The 18,100-nt window shown below is 35.1% G+C and overlaps 1 protein-coding gene across 1 annotated transcript in view; it reads left to right on the forward strand.

Moving 5' to 3' along the window:
• Positions 1–18,100, forward strand: part of LRBA (LPS responsive beige-like anchor protein) — a 732,049-nt gene that overhangs the window by 532,098 nt on the left and 181,851 nt on the right. The gene's annotated exons all lie outside the window — the stretch shown is intronic.

Here is an 18,100-nt window from a genome sequence, read left to right on the forward strand (position 1 = left end):
TCTTTCAATGTAATTTTTTTTTTTTGCGGTACACGGGCCTCTCACTGCTGTGGCCCCTCTCGTCACGGAGCACAGGCTCCGGACGCACAGGCTCAGCGGCCATGGCTTACGGGCCCAGCCTTTCCGCGACATGTGGGATCTTCCCGGACTGGGGCATGAACCTGTGTCCCCTGCATCGGCAGGCGGACTCTCAACCGCTGTGCCACCAGGGAAGCCCTAAATGTAATTTTGAATTCCATAAATTCAGTGCTTAAACCTTTCTTGACTTATCACTGCATGCAGAATGAATCTTTCCCAACTCCACAGTTTGCTTTCTCTGCCTTGAACGTTCATCTCCTTGCTCTGTGAGTAGCTGACTGTCTCAGTCCTTTAGGAACAACACGTCTTTATAGAGACCATTACTGATTCCTTCCTTCCTCTCTTTCTTTCAGAGCACCTAAAATATCATGCATTTTTACATATCTTTCTACCTACTTGTTTTGGTTCTTCTTGTGTGCTCCACTAAAGTTCATAAAGATAGAGTTCTTGTTTACCATTATTTCTCCCTTGCCTAGTATAGGACCTGCCATTCAATAAATGTGTTAAATGAATTAAATAATAAAATATACATGACATTTCTCCCAAGTTCTAAAAACTTGTTAAAGTTAGTCTGTTTTTAATTTTAAAATATGAAACATGTAAATAACAAAAACTACCTCTAATTTACCACATATCAATAAGGAATAATTATGTTTTATGCACACACACACACACACACACTGGTTTTTCTATAAGTATATTCTCATATCATCAGGTATTCTTTAAGAATTTTCCTTTTCTGTCCTGAATTATCAACAAACAGAATATCCTGAATCCTTTTTCACTTTTAAAGGAGAGTTTTCATTTTCAAAAGAAAGCCCTGTTTGCACATTAACTATCAGATATGGGATTAATGTGTAGAGTATATAGAGAACTCCTAAAACTCAACAACAAAAACCGAACAACCTGATTCAAAAACGGGTAAAGAATTTGAATAGACAATTCTCCAAAGAAGTTATACAAATGGCCAATGAGCAGATGAAGAGGTGTTCAACATTACTAATTGTTAGGAAAATGTATATCAAAACCAAATGAGATGCCACTTCACAGCCAGTAGGATGGCTTTAATTAAAAAATAAATAAATAATCATAAAATAACAAGTATTGGTGAAGATGTGGAGAAATTAGAGCCCTTGTGCACTGCTGGTGGCACTGTAAAATGGTGAAGCTGACGTGGAAAAAAGTATGACAGTTCCTTCAAAATAAAAAATAGAATTACCCTAAGATCCAGCTATTCTACTTTTGAATATATACCCAAGAGAAATAAAAGCAGAGACTCGAAGAGGTATTTGTATACCAATTTTAATATTTATAATAGTATTATTTACAATAACCAAAAGATGGAAGCAGTCCAAGTATCCACTAATGGATAAATGGATAAACAGAATGTGGTACATATATACAGTGGAATATTGTTCAGCCTTAAAGAGGAAGGAACCTCTGACACATGCTACAATATGGATGAACCTTGAAGACATTATGCTAAGTGAAATAAGCCATTCACAAAAGGACAAACACTGTATGATTTCACTCATGTGAGGTATTTAGAGTAGTCAAATTCATAGAGACAGAAAGTAGAATGGTGGTTGCCGGGGCCTGGCCGGGGGGAGGGAGAAATGGAGACTTTAATGGGTATAGAGTCTCAGTTTTGCAAGATGAAACAAGTTCTGGAAATGGAAGGTGGTGATGGTTGGCCAACAGCCTGAATGTAATGCCACTGAACTTACACTTAAAAGTGGTTAAAATGGTAAGGTTCATGTTATGTATATTTTATAACACGTAAAAAACAAAAACAATAAAAAGGCCAGTAAGGGGAGAAAAAGAGGTAATTAGTAAACTAGACACAAAATAGAGGTTTGAAAAAGCGCCTGCATGTTTCTGCTTTTACTTTTCTTTGATCACCTTGAGAACAACATGCCCAGGTTAACTAGTGGGAGGGTCAGGACTGACACCTGGAGGATGGCTGAGCTGTGTGAGCTGAGGCCATCCTACACGAGCCAGCCCTCAGCTGACCACGAACATATGAGCAAGCACAACCAGGAGCAGCCAACTGTGGCCCAGATCAGCAGAATTTCCCAGGTGACCCATTGACTATGAGAAATAATAAATGGATAAATGTTTTTTGGTTTTTTTTTTAAAGGAAAGCCTTACTTACATTTAGGTATTGTACTTGTTCTAAGACCCTGTAGTATTTCACTGGAATCTGTAGAGCTCTCTTGTCTAATAAATGAGGACTGTATTAGTTTGACTTGTGTAGTGAGCCATGCAGTAGGTCAATAGTAAAAACTGGACAGCTTTTTAATTCTCAGACTATTATATCCTACTATCCTTTATTTGAATTTTATGTAAGTGAAATTAAAGATCTCATTTTTCATTAAATTGTTAAAATGTAAAATTTGCCTCACAAAATAAATATATAACCTTTCTAGACATCTAGAAGAATTGCCTTTTTTTGTTTAAGCCGAGTCCTTCAGTTTGGACTTCCATTTAAGCACATAACTTATTAAGATGTTTTGTGCTCTAGAGGACTTTTTGTAGGCTCTTTAAGATGCAGTGAGTAGTTGGATGGATTGTGGACAAGGTGCATGTTTATATCTTGGTGGAACAGTAGCAATGGTGCTAAGTGGGAGGCTATTTGGATTTTTCTGCTGTGGCTGTATTGCTCTCTTCTGCCATCACTGTACCTGAACAAGAACTCCCATAACCCTGTCACCTCGTCTTACTACTTCCTTGCCAAAAGCTTCCGTTCTCTGACCCTCATCTTTGTTCTCTATTCCACTAAAAATCTTACATGACCAGAAGAAATCCTTCAAAACAATTTTTTTAAAGTAGGTCCTATGAATTTTTTCATTATGAGAATCCGATGAAATAGTATCAGCAAAATGCTGTTACTATTTGCCAAGTAAACAGAATCTTTTATTCAAATTGAATCTTATTTGTATGTTGCAGCTGTTTCTAAGGAACTTGCCAAATAGTTTTGCTAGGTGTGTAAAACACTGTTTTAATTCATCTCTTTATAACTTATCTTCTGTATGTGATAAATAAGGTTATTTTTATGCCCCACTAGACAAGCAATAGAAATTTTGCTTTTTTTATTTTATTAGATTAAAAGTAAAAAGGGGCTCAAAAGCCAAAGCAAAAGAGTTATTTTCATTATTCTCTATCTATAAATGTCCATATCCACTATACAAAGACATAAAAATACCACTTTTGTGATTTAGTGTGTTTAATTGTAGTAGTATCCATTTTTATATTATAAGAGATTTTGTGAAAGAGTTGTATTTTGTGCTGAGGAAGGAAAATTTATAAAGAGTGTTTTCAACACTAGCTGAACAGCACTTAATTGGCTAGCCAACAGTAGTGCGATTATCAGAGCTGGGGAGAAGTAGGGAGCTCTAATACTCAACCACATAACCTACAGCATCTCCTTTCCTATAAAGCAGCAGTAGTTCAAATGCTACAAAAGTCATTCAAGTTCATGAAAATGGAATTCTGCTACTACTAATTGTTTTCATTACATATTCATGGAAATAAGTGAGTTTGGAATTAACTGAATTATTTTAAGTGAAATAAGCATATCAGGTATTTGATACATGCTTTCCATGTATAACATTGTTTACTTTATAAAATGTGTCTCATTCCTATTGGTATTAAAATCTGCCTAATGTTTACAGTATGATTCCATTTTGAAATATCTGTTTATATACATATTTTCAGGAATGCATCACATACATAAAATGAGCTATATCTGTATGAAAAACGATTATAATAGAATTATATTGAAGTTTGTCCCATAGTATACATTTAGCAAACATTACTATTTGTGTAAATAAACTTGTGAAATCAAAGGAAACGTGTGCAAAGCTTAATTTAAAATATAAACAGAGCTTACCCTCCTTCTTAATATAGCCTGACTAGCTTTAAAATGCATTGAATTATTTATGTGTGTTTATGTCCATTTAATTTTCCCAAAGCTGGTTTTCAGAGGACTTTTAGTAGCATTGATACAATTTTATTTGGTAATCTCTTCCATGTTGCACAGGGAATTCTCTTTTGAAGCTGAATTAATGTAATCAACACCCTTTCTTCTGTATTATGTTTCTGATCATTCTCTTCAAAAAGAAAGTCTAAATGGGGCAGTGCAAAAAAAATGTCTAGTCTGAAAATCACAATGAAAATTTAATATTTCCTTGTATTGAGAAACTCCTCATTTAACATAATGGTTTAATTTATTCCTTTAAAGCTGAAAAAAGTAGAGATCAGTTTTGAAGTTGATTTTTTTTTCTCCACCTTCCCTGTTGTTTCATCACTAGTCTGAAATTCTGACTGATGAGAAGACAGATCTAACCATGCATAAACTTTGAAGTGACATTAATCCATATTTTACAAATACACACTGATTTTTATATTTTGACAGTCTCCTTGGAAGAGATAAGAACATTTTTTTTGTCTTTTCTTTATAAGAAGTTATAATTAGGACAAGAATATATTTACAAAATGTCATACCATAAAAACAAATTATGATGGCTGAGTGTTTCAGTACCAGGGCTTCCTTGGTGGATTAGTAAGATTTTTTTGTGCTATTGTGATTTATTTATTTTTTTCCTTAGTAGGAGATTAATTGTGTAAGCCAGTTTTCTAAGGAAAATCAAGATAATCAGGTACAATCATTTCTGTTCTAATTGATCAGCAGTTATTTTGGAATATGTAATGTATATACCTGGATACCTATTCCAAAAAAACAAGTATGTTGTTAGATTGAAATGGAACCATCCATTTCCAAGTGAAATCTTGCAAATGAAAACTCAGCTGTAAATTTCAGAAGGTAGGAACATCTCACTTTATTACTGTTAACTAATGTTTATTAAGGACTTAGTATATGCCAGGCTCTTATTTAAGAATATCACACGTGTTAATTCTTTTAACCCTCACAAAGACCTTCTAAGATTGGTAACGTTATTATTGTCTTCACAGGGGCAGAAATTGAGGCACCGTGGGGTTAAGCAAGTTGTACAAAGTCACACAGCTAGTGGATAGAACCAGAATTTAAACACTATGCAGTTCACAAGTAGCATTTTAAAAAGGGAATGGAATAGTATAGCATTACATTAAAAAAAGAAAGCAATGTGCATCATGTACGAATCTTCTGCTTGACGGGTGTGTGTGCATGTGCATGTGTGTGTGTGCGCGCGCGCGTGTGTGTGTTGGGTTATGATTTGAAGTGACAGATTTCTTACTGTGAGTTTTGGCCCAGAAACCTTGAGAAACGCTGCAGTATGCTATACTGCTTTGTACGTTTGGCATCAATTGCTAAGTCTGTTTTGATGTTATTTCATCAAGTTGCTTTTCACCTCTCATGCTGAAATGCATGGTAAGAGACAACCAGCATTCCATTGCTTGAAAAAGGAAAGCTTTCCCCAACTGCCTACTCCTGGTGTGTTTGTCCCAGGTAATGCCCCAAGCTTTTTTGACTAAGCCTGTTTTATGAAAAAGCTGAATGTTTGCTTAAATCTAGAGAATACCTGATGTTACTACTCGAGCATTCATTTGTGTTTTTCATTTATTGATTGTTCATTGAGTAATAGTTTGTGCGAGGGACTCTTAGTTTCTGGAGATTAGATAAAATAAAATCTTCTAAGTTACTATTTTAGTAAAAAATAACTGAAGGTTGGGGGGAAAAAACAGGACTGGCCAACGTATAATCAAGTATTTAATATTTATTAGAGCTCACATTCTTAAAGTGAAGGAAAATACTGAAAGAAAGAGTTCAAGGTAGAGGGAAAAGAAAAATCATGCAGTTTTTCAACTGTAGTGTGCAAGCACAATGTGAGCTGTTATTTTGTTTAAGAGTCAAGAAAAGGAAACGTTAGGGGAAAATGACCCTACACCTCTATCTCCTAATTCGTACCTTGCAGTGTAGAAATTTGAGCAAAGTTTACTATTATCAGATCTTCAAACTGTATTTTAAATTTTGGTCCAGGTCCCAGTTAATCATAGGTTTTTGTTTGTTTGTTTGTTTGTTTATTTTAAACCTGTCTTACAATGTTGTACCATCCACACTCTGTTAAACTAGCAACTTTCATTGCTCTAGTCTGGATCAAAATGTTTCTAAAGCATATATTCTGAGATAACTGAAGAGAACTGAATGACAAGGCTGTTCTGAATTTATTTACTGGTTGATGAGTTGCTATTGTTTGTCCTTGTATTTATTGTGTTTTTTTTCTCTCTCTCTCTTTGTTTAAAGCAAAAGTAGATGATTTCCACCACCACCCCGCCCCGCCTCCTGTCTCCTTTTTATCTCCTACATTTGGTTGTGTGTTTTTATATGTGAGATATTTCTCCTAACACACACATTTAATATACAGCATTCATCTTGACCTGGAATTGACTACCGACATTTAACTGTTGTTGATCAGACAGCACTTCTTTATCTCTTTAAGTTTTAAGTGCTGTTTCTGACGAATGCCAGTCCTTTTAGTAGGCTCTGTAACAGATATACTGGGAATCAGTATACCATCTAGATGTCACAGAGGGAAAAGAACACTCTTTTGGGGGGGGGGGCAATATTGTTTCAAAATGATAGGCGTTATAGCTTTTACTTTGTTTTTCTATTTATTGGGCTTCAGTCAAAACCAAAGGAATTCAAACTTAAAAAAATAAAACAACGTTATTGTATTATAACAGTAAATAATGGATCTTAAAGTATTTAAATAAAACATAATGGCAGAGAAAGAAATTTAAAATTACCCCACATCTGGCTATTTTTTATTGGCTGACAAAATATATTAAAAATATTTTAATCTTGGCATCAAATATACTATTATATGCCACATGGATCTTAGGGATTTTGATATAAATTACATTCCCTGGCCTTGGGGCGTTTATAGTCCAGTCAGCAAAAAAAATGATATTGGGAAAGGTTAGAATCTTTTTGTAGGATTGTGAGGGAAGCCCTAGTAGGTGCCTTTAACAAACATTTTGTATAAGCGCCCTTCTTTAATCCCTTCAACAACACTGTAAGGAATGTGTTATTATCTTTATTTTACACATAATGAAACTAAGATGTAGTGAAGTTAAGAAACTCTCTAAGGTCATACATTTTCCAAGTGTTCAGGCTATGAGTTGATCTCAGGTCTGTCCCTATCACTGAACTGGTAGACTTTAGATATAACCAGAAGAATAGTTTACATTGAATACTTGCATTTATACTTCTTTCCAATATGCAACTACTTTTACCTTCATCTTGGCAAAAGACTAGAGGTTTACTTTTTGGAGAAATTGTACTGGAGAAGTTTCTGATTTGAGAACAACAAAAACAGCAGAGGGAGAGTTGAAGGGTAAGGAATGGAAAACAGGAGGATTAACAGAAAGCTTTAAGAACTGAATGGTGAAGGCCCCCAGACCCTATCGGAACTCCGACAGCCAGGCTTGTACCAGCCCCACCCTGTAAGACAGAAAATTGTGTTACTCTTTGGATATACTGACTGGCTCAAGAGAAAAGACCTGAAAAGTACTGACATTTAAGGATCCTACTTGGAGCCCACCTGCTTTCTCTTCAGTGAAGTCTACCCGTTCACATGCTGCTTATTAAAAGTGTACTTCAGTGTACTTCAGTCAGCTCTTTCGTGCCTCATTCTTAAAAATGAAGGTAGCAGACATTTAAAGACAGCCTTCAGTGTGAAGGACAACAGAGACTAAATGGAATAGAAAAATAAAAGAAACCAGAAGAAACAAAGACAATTTAAGAAGCAGAAGAAGCCTTAAAAACAAAACAAGAATAAATACCCTCACAGAGAAAAACTATTACATTAATAGAAAAAGAAAATGATTTTATAGAAAGTAGAGTGTAAGTGCAGATGTTTTCTAAAAGGAACATCCAAAATGAAAGGGGAAATAGCCTGGAAAGATAAAATTCAAGAACCACAGTAGGAAATTTTTGTATTTAGATAGACTTGTGTCAGCCTGCCTCCATTTATTAGAAGGGACCTTTAGCAAAGTACTTAATTTGGGGGATCCTATATAGCAAACTGCTTTGTATGTAGTATTTGTATAATACTGAAGAAAATTTTTCATGGGTACACTGACCTTTTAAAACTTTAAATTATTACATGTTCAATGTGATAATATTTTGTTTAAAATATGGCTGTGCAACTTTTTCCCCACAGTTTAAAATTGAGTTTAGCAAAATGTGAACATACACACACGGGGCAGTATATTGTGGTGTGTTTAGAGGATTTGCTGAAGTTTTGTTTTTAAATTAGGAAAACAATCTATTGGTTTTGTATGACTATTTTTTTAAATTTGTATTTTTAAAGTATTAGCACTCTGTATAGCAGATTTGTTTTTTTACTAGAAGTTACCTTCTAGTGGAAGTTTTTATATGACTGTAACAGAGGTTAAGCCTACACTTAGTTTAAGCAGCCTTCAATGACATTGTTTCTCTAACATTAGTCAGAAAATGATAACGTGAACTAACTGAAATGGATTGTGGTTAATATTACTGTCAGGGAGATGAATAATCTTGACATGTACCAGCAACACACTGCCAGTCCAATAATCCTTCTCAAAGTTAAGTATTTATTCTCAAATCATCCTAAGTTACTGTGGTGTGGAGTGATCATTTATTATTATTTATAAATGAATTGTTTTATTTACATAGCATTACCAGTTTTATCCCATAGTACTTCCTGTTTTCTTAGTTCAGTGCTGGGTGTACTAACTTGGGTAGATCCTGAGTAAGGAACATATACTTAGCCATAAATTCACATAAAAATTGTTTTCGAAACACCTAGAAAAAAAATTTTTAAGTTGAATAAGCTCTGGTATTATACTTCTGATTTCAGGCTGGAGTATTTTTTTCTAAGAGAGTAAATATAGTAGGAAGACATTTAAAAAACCTGTATACATTTGGAGCTTTCTTTATATCTTTGTGTCAACTTCTCATTCTTATATTTCCCTGTGATAGTCAAAACTTATTTTATGTGAGTATGTAATAGTCTGCTTTTTATAGTGGATAAGTAGTAACGTATCTTTTAGTCACATGTCTACATTCCTGTCCAAGTCTTTATTCTCCAAGTCCATTTATTAGAATAAGCACATTTATTCAACATAAAGGTTTATAGTACCCTGTTTATATTGAATAAATGTTTTTATTCAAATAATTGATTATTAAACATTTTCTGGGTACCTTTTTTAGACATTGTTCTGAGAACTGTGAGAAACAAAGGTGAATGAAATAGTCCCTACTTTTAGAGTTTTACAACCAAATGAATGTTACCTAGGAACCATTTATACAAGAATAGTTTTATATCTGTGTGACTGTGACACATTTCTATGTGACTGTGAAACATCTTATTTCTGCGTGACTTAACTTTAGACTGTCCCACTTTCAGAAAAGGAGTTTTTAAAAAAACTGTGAGTTCACGATTTATAACGTCAACCAGCAAATGATTTGAAAATCTGAGTGGTACCTTTCTGAAATACGGACAATTTGATTAGAAGACATTCATGGCATTCAGAATTGTTGTATCATTTACAACTCCACTGTTTAATGCCCTTTATAAACTTGAGGTATCATCCTCTTTAGGCCATCTTTCCAGGATTCTGTTCTAGGACCTGATTTGTTTGACAGTTTCACCAATATTACAAATTGATCATACAGCTTGCATTACAGGAATTAAAATACGAAGTTTTAAATCATTTTTCAGAATGAAATACTCATGTAAAATATTTAGTGAAATACAAAGAAAAAATGTGACATCTTACATTTAGGCTTAGAAATATACAATATTAAAAAAAAACAGGAAGAAGAGAGGGTGAAGATAAGTCAGAGTTCGAAATATAAATGTCAGTAGTCTTATTGGTGGAAAGGAAGATAAAGATGTAGCAGTTGTTTTCAACCTATAGCCTCAGGTCACTTGAAGGTGGGACTATGGGTTTACTGCAGGAGGCCTGTGAATTCACGTCTACGTGTATATATTTGGAGCCTGTCTTACTGGAAAAATTTAAAGCTGCTGATGTAGATTATTTAGTTGACTACATGCTTATTATTACCTAACAGTGATTTGACTTTTCTAAAAACAAATTGTGTCAAACATAATTATTATTACCCTCTTCTACTGTTAGTGCTGATGCTACTTATTTTTATCTATAATCTATCATAGTTGCAAGATAACAGTTGAAGTTCATTTGTTTTACAAATGCAAGTCCAGTTCTTCCAACACCATTTGTTGAAAAGACTTTTTTTCTCATGAATTGTCTGGGAACCTTTGTTGGAATTAAACTGAGTACATATTGTGTAGGTCTATTTCTAGACTCTATTCTGTTCAGTCAATTAGCATATCTGTCCTTGTATTGATACCACACTGTCTTGTTTACTATAGCTTTATAGTTAGTCATAAAATCAGGTCATGTGAATCCAACTATGTCTTCTTTTTCAAAATTGTTTTGGCTATGCTAGGTTTTCTGTTTTTCCCATATAAATATAGGAATCAGCTTGTCAATTCTGCTGAGATTTTGACTGGTATTATACTTAATCAGTAGGCCATCTTTACTAAAAAAGATATATTAGCAATATTGAATCTTCCATTCCATAAATATGGTTTATCTTCCATTCGTTTAGGTTTTCTTTAATTTCTCTCTAATGTTCTGTGGCTTTTAGTAAACAATTCTTGTACATATTCTGTTAATTTATCCTTAAAATTTTCATGTTTTTTATGGTTACAAAATTTTCAATTCCAGTTGTTCATTGCTAGTATATGGGAACACAATTGAATTTTTTATATTGACCTTGTATTTTACAAGCTTCCTAGATTCAATTATTCATGGTAGCAGCCTTTTTGTAGACTTTAGGACTTCCTACATCTCCCAATGAATACTTACTGCATTATATAATGTTAACTAGAAGTGCTGAGAGTGCCTTGTCTTTGATCTTAGGAGAAAAGCCTTTACTTTCATCATTAAGTACGATAGTAGCTATAGGTTTCATGTTTCTATTGTTTTTTTCTGTTTTCAGTTTCAGTGACCTTTGCTTCCCTTATTATTTTTCTTTCTACTTGATTTGGATTTAATTTCTTCTCTTTTTTAGCGTCTTAAGGTGAAAGCTTTAAACTGTTGATTTCAGATCTCTTTTTCTTTCTAATATAAGCATTTAATGATACAGATTTTTCTCAAAGCACTGATTTTGTAAGGTCCAACAAGTTTTTCTATATTGTGTTTTCATTTTTATTCTTTTCAAAATATTTTCTAATTTTCCCTGTGACTTTCTCATTGACCCGTAAATTATTTAGAAGAGTATTGTTTCCTTTCGACAGATCCTAGGATTTGTCAGATGTCTTTCCCTTGTTGATTTCTAGTTTAATTCCATTTTGATTGGAGAACATACTTTGTATGACTTCGGTTCTTTTAAATTAGTTGAAATTTGCTTTATGGCTCCAAACATGGTGTACATTGGTTAATGCTCCATGTGTACCTGAAAACAATACATACTCATCTGTTATTACATAAAGTGCTCTATACATGTCAACTAGGTTAAATTGGTTGAGAGTGTTGTTAATATCTTCTATATCCTTACTAATTTTATATCTACTTGTTCTATTGATTACTGAGGGAGGAGTGTTGACTTCTCCAACTGTAATTTAGATTTATCTGTATCTTTTTTCATTTCTCTGTTTTTGTTTTATTTTTTATTTTTAGCATTTGTTTCTGGGTACCTGTTATGAGTTGAATTATGTCTCCCCAAAAGATATGTTGAAATCCTTACTCCTGGCCCCTGTGGACATGACCTTATTTGTAATAGGGTCTTGGCAAATGTAATGGAGTTAAGATGAGGTGATTAGGATGGGCCTAATTCCAACATGACTGGTATTTTCATAACAAGAAGATGAAAACACCATGTTAAAACAGACATCAAAGGAAAGAACACCATGTAGTGATGGAAACAGAAGTTGGAGTTATGTTGCCAGAAGTCAAGGAATACCTGGGGCTACAAGAGGCTGGAAGAGGCAAGGAAGGATCCTCCCCTAGAGGCTTGCAAGAGAGCATGGCTCTGCCAACACCTTATTTTGGACTTCTAACGTCCAGAACTGTGAGAAAATAAATTTCTATTGTTTTAGGCCACACAGTTTGTGGTAGTTTGTCATAGGAGCTCTAGGAAACTAATACAGTGCATACACATTTCAGATTGTTATGTTTTCCTTATAAATGAATTCCATTATCTTTATGTAAGGTCTCCTTTCATACCTGGTAGTAGTCCGTGTTCTGAAGTCTACCTTTTCTGATGTTGATGTAGATATGACAGTGTTATATTGATTATTACTTGTAGTATCTTTTTCTTTTCTTTTTTTTTTTTTGCGGTACGCAGGTCTCTCACTGTCGTGGCCTCTCCCGTTGCGGAGCACAGGCTCCGGACGCGCAGGCTCAGCGGCCATGACTCACGGGCCCAGCCGCTCCGCGGCATGTGGGATCTTTCTGGACGGGGGCACAAACCCGTGTCCCCTGCATCGGCAGGTGGACTCTCAACCACTGCACCACCAGGGAAGCCCTGTAGTATCTTTTTCTATCATTTTTTTAAACCTGTCTCTGGCTTTATTTTTTAAATTTCTTTTCTGTGGACAATATATAATGGAGTCTTGCTTTTATACCCATTCTGATAAGCTCTGCATTTTAATTGGGTTGTTGAGACCATTTACATTTAATGTAATTTTTGATATAGTCAGTTTAAATGTACTTTCTTGCCATCTGTTTTTTATCCCTTATATCAGTTCTTTGTACCTTGTCTCCCTTTATCTGTTTTCTTTTAGATTATGTATTTTTATTATTCTATTTTATCTTCACTGTGTCTTGTTATTTATACTTCTTTTTAAAAAGTTTAGTGGTTTCTTTATGGTTTGAAATATACGTCTTCAACTTATGACAGCCTTCCTTCAAATAATAATATACCATTTCATGTATAGTCTTCAAACCTTAAAACAGTATACTCCTGTTTTCCCTATTCCATCCTTTTGGAGTGAGAGCCCATTAGGAACTGTGTTTTGTTTAGTTTTGTTCTTTCTCTATCTGCTGTACAGGCATATCTTGTTTTGTTGTGCTTTACTTTATCGTGCTTTGCAGATATTGAGTTTTTTACAAATTGAAGGTTTGTGGCAACCCTGCCTTGAACAAGTCTATAAGTGCCATTTTTCCAATAGTGTTTGCTCATTTTGTGTCTTTGTCATATTTTGGTAATTTTTGCAATATTTCCAAACCCTCCACCGTTAAAAAGATTATGACTACTGAAGACTCAGAAGATGGGGTTAGCTTTCTTTTAGCAATAATGTATTTTACAATTAGAACACGTACATTGTTTCTTTAGACATAATGCTATTGCACACTGAATAGACTACAGTATAGTGTAAACATGACTTTTATATGCACTGGGAAACCAGAAAATTCACGTGACTCACTGTATTGCTGTATTTACTTTATTGCAGTGGTCTGTAACCAGACCTGCAGTATCTCCGAGGTATGCCTGTGTAGTCATGTGGGTCTCGAGAATGCAAGCCTCGTTGGCTTTCAGAGCTAGGTGTTTTGGGGGCCTGTCTCACAAGTGGAAGTCTTAAATGTTGAGGTGCTAGGTGTTTGGTCCCAAACTCACTCCTCAGGGAGAATCCATGAGCTGTGAATTCCCTCCCCATGGTGCGTCAGCTGGTGTGTCACTGTCAGGGGTGGGGTTTATGAGATTGTGTTATAACCTTTCCTACCTGTTATGATGTGGGTTTTTCTTTTTTGCCCAAGGTGTAAGAGTTGCTCAGCTAGGTTTTAGCTTTCTTTCAGAGGGAATTGTTCCATGTGTAGCTGAATTTTTAGTTTCTCTGTGGGAAGAAGTGAGTTCAGCAGCCTCCTTTGTCACTTCTTTGGACCAGAACTCCTGATTTTAATGGTCCTAAGTGTTTCTTTAATTGGATAGGTGAATCGCTCAGGAAATGAATAGGTTTTGTTATAATAGCATTGAGTCTTTTGGGTGTTTGTCATTTTCATAATTACTTAAATCATCTTTTTTTTAGTTGACCTTGGATTGTTAAGATTGTTTTTTGGGTTTTTCCAGGCATTTAGCTCAACAATGACATTGGATTATCAGATTATTTTAATTGATTTATGTGCCTTTCTCAAACAGATAAATACCTAGAATGAAAATCATGTAGTATGAACCATAGCTAAATAACATAGAACTGTGAAGGAATTGCTACTAAATCTACCAATGTGAGCCTCTGAAATGATTTAGATTCTACATCGGTACAATAAGTAATATGGAACACTATCTTTTTCCCAAGATGTGTTTGTTAACTTGAAATAGTATGGGGGGTATATGTTTACTGCCACTTGGAAGAACGTGTGTTTTCAAGGGATTAAAATCTGCTGGTACTTCAAAACAAAAGTGCTTATTTGTTAACTCTAAAAGCCATAATAGTGTGCCAATGAAAGTATTTTCTCGACAATACTAAATAAAATGTAGAGTGTGTGAAGATAAGTGCCAAAGCATCTCAGCTGCATATAGTACATGATGAAATATCCTAGAAGCCAAGGTTGAGTAAGTGTTGATGAGTCTGTTTGTTTATTTGTCATTTAGATAAAAGAGCTGCTACAACTGACACAAAATAGTTCCTGCACTCCCTCACAGTGGCAATATTACTTAAATGGCAGGGGCTATTCTTTTATTTTCTTCTCTTTGGGGATGTGAGAGGAAGGCAGGGGTAGAGAGGAACAAAATAAAATTCATTGGCTTCTTTAAAAAGTTTCAACAACACATTGATTAAAGGCTTTCATTTGGATTCATAGATGTGGATATACAAATATAAAAGTTGAGAGGCAAGTAAAGCAATAAACTTTGGTGACAATGTTTATGTTTTGTGTTCACTTGTTTTTTTAACATCTTTATTGGAATATAATTGCTTTACAACGGTGTGTTCGTTTCTGCTCTTTAACAAAGTGAATCAGCTATACATATACATACACCCCCATATCTCCTCCCTCTTGAGTCTCCCTCCCACCCTCCCTATCCCACCCCTCTAGGTGGACAAAAAACACCCTGCTGATCTCCCTGTGCTATGCGGTTGCTTCCCACTAGCTATCTATTTTACCATTGGTAGTGTATATGTGTCAGTGCTACTCTCTCACTTCATCCCAGCTTACGCTTCCTGCTCCCTGTGTCCTCAAGTCCATTCTCTATGTCTCCGTCTTTATTCCTGCCTAACCCTAGGTTCTTTAGAACCTTTTTTTTTTTAAAGTTTCCATATATATGTGTTAGCATATGATATTTGTTTTTCGCTTTCTGACTTAACGTCACTCTGTATAAGTGTCTCTAGGTCCATCCACCATGCTACAAATAGCTCAGTTTCATTTCTTTATATGGCTGAGTAATATTCCATTGTATATATGTGCCACATCTTCTTTATCCATGCATCTGTCGATGGACACTTAGGTTGCTTCCATGTCCTGGCTATTGTAAATAGAGCTGCAATGAACATTGTGGTACGTGACTCTTTTTGAATTATGGTTTTCTCAGGATATATGCCCCGTAGTGGGATTGCTAGGTCATATGGTAGTTCTATTTTTAGTTTTTTAAGGAACCTCCATACTGTTCTCCATAGTGACTGTATCAATTTACATTCCCACCAACAGTGCAAGAGGGTTCCCTTTTCTCCCCACCCTCTCCAGCATTTATTGTTTGTAGATTTTTTGATGATGGCCATTCTGACCAGTGTGAGTGGATACCTCATAGTTTTGACTTGCATTTCTCTAATAATTAGTGATGTTGAGTGTCCTTTCATGTGTTTGTTGGCAATCGGTATATCTTCTTTGGAGAAATGTCTGTTTAGGTTTTCTGCACATTTTTGGATTTGGTTGTTTGTTTTTAATATTTAGCTGCATGAGCTGCTTGTATATTTTGGAGATTAATCTTTTTTCAGTTGTTTCATTTAAAAATATTTTCTCCCATTTGAGGGTTGTCTTTTCATCTTGTTTATGGCTTACTTTGCTGTGCAAAAGCTTTTAAGTTTCATTAGGTCCCATTTGTTTTTATTTTTCTTTTTATTTCCATTTCTCTAGGAGGTGAGTAAAAAAGGATCTTGCTGTGATTTATGTCATGGAGTGTTCTGCCTAGGTTTTCCTCTAAGAGTTTTACAGTGTCTGGCCTTACATTTAGGTCTTTCATCCATCTTGAGTTTATTTTTGTGTATGGTGTTACGGAGTGTTCTAATTTCATTCTTTTACATGTAGCTGTCCAGTTTTCCAAGCACCACTTATTGAAGACGCAGTCTTTTCTCCACTGTGTATTCTTGCATCCTTTATCAAAGATAAGGTGACCATATGTATGTGGATTTATCTCTGGGCTTTCTGTCCTGTTCCATTGATCTGTATTTCTGTTTTTGTGCCAGTACCATACTCTCTTGATTACTGTAGCTTTGTAGTATAGTCTGAAGTCAGGGAGCCTGATTACTCCAGCTCCGTTTTTCTTTCTCAAGATTGCTTTGGCTACTGGGGGTCTTTTGTGTTTCCATACAAATTGTGAAATTTTTTTTTCTAGTTCTGTGAAAAATGACATTGGTAGTTTGATAGGGATTGTACTGAATCTGTAGATTGCTTTGTGTAATATAGTCATTTTCAAAATCTTGATTCTTCCAATCCAAGAACATGGTATATCTCTCCATCTGTTTGTATCATCTTTAATTTCTTTCATCAGTGTCTTATAGTTTTCTTCATACAGGTCTTTGGTCTCCTTAGGTAGGTTTGTTCCTAGGTCTTTTATTCTTTTTGTTGCAATGGTAAATGGGAGTGTTTCCTTAATTTCTCTTTCAGATTTTTCATCATTAGTGTATAGGAATGCAAGAGATTTATGTGCATTAATTTTGTATCCTGCTACTTTACCAAATTCATTGATTAGCTCTCGTGGTTTTCTGGTAGCATCTTTAGGATTCCCCATGTATAGTATCATGTCATCTGGAAACAGTGACAGCTTTACTTCTTCTTTTCCGATTTGGATTCCTTTTATTTCTTTTTCTTCTCTGATTGCTGTGGCTATCACTTCCAAAACTATGTTGAATAATAGTGGTGAGAGTGGGCAACCTTGTCGTGTTCCTGATCTTAGTGGAAATGGTTTCACTTTTTCACCATTGAGAACGATGTTGGCTGTGGGTTTGTCATATATGGGCTTTATTATGTTGAGGTAATTTCCCTCTATGCCTACTTTGTGGAGGATTTTTATCATGGGTGGGTGTTGAATGGGTGTTGAATTTTTGTCAAAAGCTTTTTCTGCATCTATTGTGATGATCCTTCAGTATTGGTTTTTCTCCTTCAGTTTGTTAATATGGTTTATCACATTGATTGATTTGCATATATTCAAGAATCCTTGCATTCCTGGGATAAACCCCACTTGATCATGGTGTATGATCCTCTTAATGTGCTGTTGGATTCTGTTTGCTAGTATTTTGTTGAGGATTTTTGCATCTATAATCATCAGTGTTATATGCCTGTAGTTTTCTTTTTTTGTGGCATCGTTGTCTGGTTTTGGTATCGGGGTGATGGTGGCCTTGTAGATGAGTTTGGGAGTGTTCCTCCCTCTGCTATATTTTGGAAGAGTTGAGAAGGATAGGTATAAGGTCTTCTCTAAATGTTTGATAGAATTCGCCTGTGAAGCCATCTGGTCCTGCGCTTTTGTTTCTTGCAAGATTTTTAATCACAGTGTCAATTTCAGTGCTTGTGACTGGTGTGTTTATATTTTCTATTTCTTCCTAGTTCAGTCTCAGAAGGTTGTGCTTTTCTAAGAATTTGTCCATTTCTTCCAGGTTGTCCATTTTATTGGCATATAGTTGCTTGTAGGAATCTCTCACGATCCTTTGTATTTCCGCAGTGTCAGGTGGTACTTCTCCTTTTTCATTTCTAATTCTATTGATTTGAGTCTTCTCCCTCTTTTTCTTGATGAGTCTGGCTAATGATTTATCAATTCTGTTTATCTCTCAAAGAACCAGCTTTTAGTTTTATTGATCTT

This window comes from Globicephala melas, chromosome 5, assembly GCF_963455315.2.
Source record: "Globicephala melas chromosome 5, mGloMel1.2, whole genome shotgun sequence".
Taxonomy (NCBI): Eukaryota; Metazoa; Chordata; class Mammalia; order Artiodactyla; family Delphinidae; genus Globicephala; species Globicephala melas.